Source organism: Plasmodium fragile, assembly GCF_000956335.1.
Source record: "Plasmodium fragile strain nilgiri unplaced genomic scaffold supercont1.23, whole genome shotgun sequence".
Taxonomy (NCBI): domain Eukaryota; phylum Apicomplexa; class Aconoidasida; order Haemosporida; family Plasmodiidae; genus Plasmodium; species Plasmodium fragile.
Window position 1 is genome coordinate 104,205 of NW_012192603.1, and position 1,462 is coordinate 105,666.

Below are 1,462 nucleotides of genomic sequence, written 5' to 3' on the forward strand. Positions count from 1 at the left end.
TTTTTTTTTTTTTTTTTTTTTTTTTTTTTGCATCCTCCCCCCCTTGCTGTTCATACGCACATTTATTATATGACCATGATAATGCATATAATTATACATCAAATATTTATACAAAAAAATATAAATTTAAAAATAAAAACAAAAAATAATTTTTTTTTTTAATTTTACCAATATATATTACAGTTACAAAAGTGGGGTTCGTTGTGGGCCACACGCGTTCTGCCCATTTGTAGAGCTCGATTCGGAAGGTTAACAAAAACGGTGGCTGCATTTTGCATGTGACGCATAAGAAAAATTTTGCTAACTACGTGAAGTGCGTGCTTTGGAAACGTACCATTTTTATCGTTCCCATTTTGATATGCACATTTAGGCGTTGTCAAGGAAAAAGGGGAAAATATAATTCGTGTGCAAAATGGCGCCATCCCATTGGGTATAGGAACAGTGCGGTTACCAAAATGAACAACTTGTGTCTATTCATTCGTTCGTGCGAATGTGTTTGTATGGTTCACAATCCGAGCCAAGTTATCTCAAATTTTGGTTCACCTGCTTAGCATAACGTACATGCACCTATACACGTTTTGGGAGACGCCGTGTAGACGTCCCTTTTTTGTGTACATTTAGACTGCAAAATAGGATGGGGAAAAAATATTAACTGTTCCACTTTGCGCAGCCTCATCAGGGTATAACCCCCCACAGGCAGGTAACCACGGTGACGCAGACTCACCTTCCAATAATATGAATGTAAGATGGGACGGATAAGCAATCGAAAAAGGGGTTAACACTGGGTGCACATAACGTTGTACATGAGCATATACATATGCATAGATCCTCCACCCTACTGTGAGGCTTTTTCTTTACCCTACGTGGCAACACCTTTGTGGCTGCTACACACCGTTACAATGCGCAACTTCTTTAATGTTATAGCGGCCGTAATGGTGGCAATCGAAAGAACAGTAAGTGCATATTTTTCTTTTAAAAAATTTACATGGCTCTGATTAGTGTGCCATTTGTAGGGACACCATGTATGTACTACATTTGGTGAACGCTTTGTTCCTTTTCCTTCTCGATCTAACTGTATGACATTGCTTCTGTCTCTGTTTAATTGGTCAGCTACTTAGCGCAAACGGCTAGGACTCGTCTCTTTGCCTACTTTCAGGCATATGGAGTAGGGATACGTAAGGATGGGGAACAACGTAAACGTAACAGCGCACGGAAACTGCGTCAATAAGGGCAGACCACTAATATTATGCGGCAAGCGAATTTGAGGGGGTACCACCTGAGGAGGGCGTATTGGCCAACTCGCAAAATGTGTGCAGTACGCAAAAATAAGTGAAAACTCAAACGGATGACGTAGTATGATCATATATATGGCAGAGAGAGCGCATGGTCTGAAGGTCAGCATCCTTCTCTTGGCCTCTTTGTCAGTATACTCTTTCGCAAAAAAAAAAAAAAAAAAAAAAAA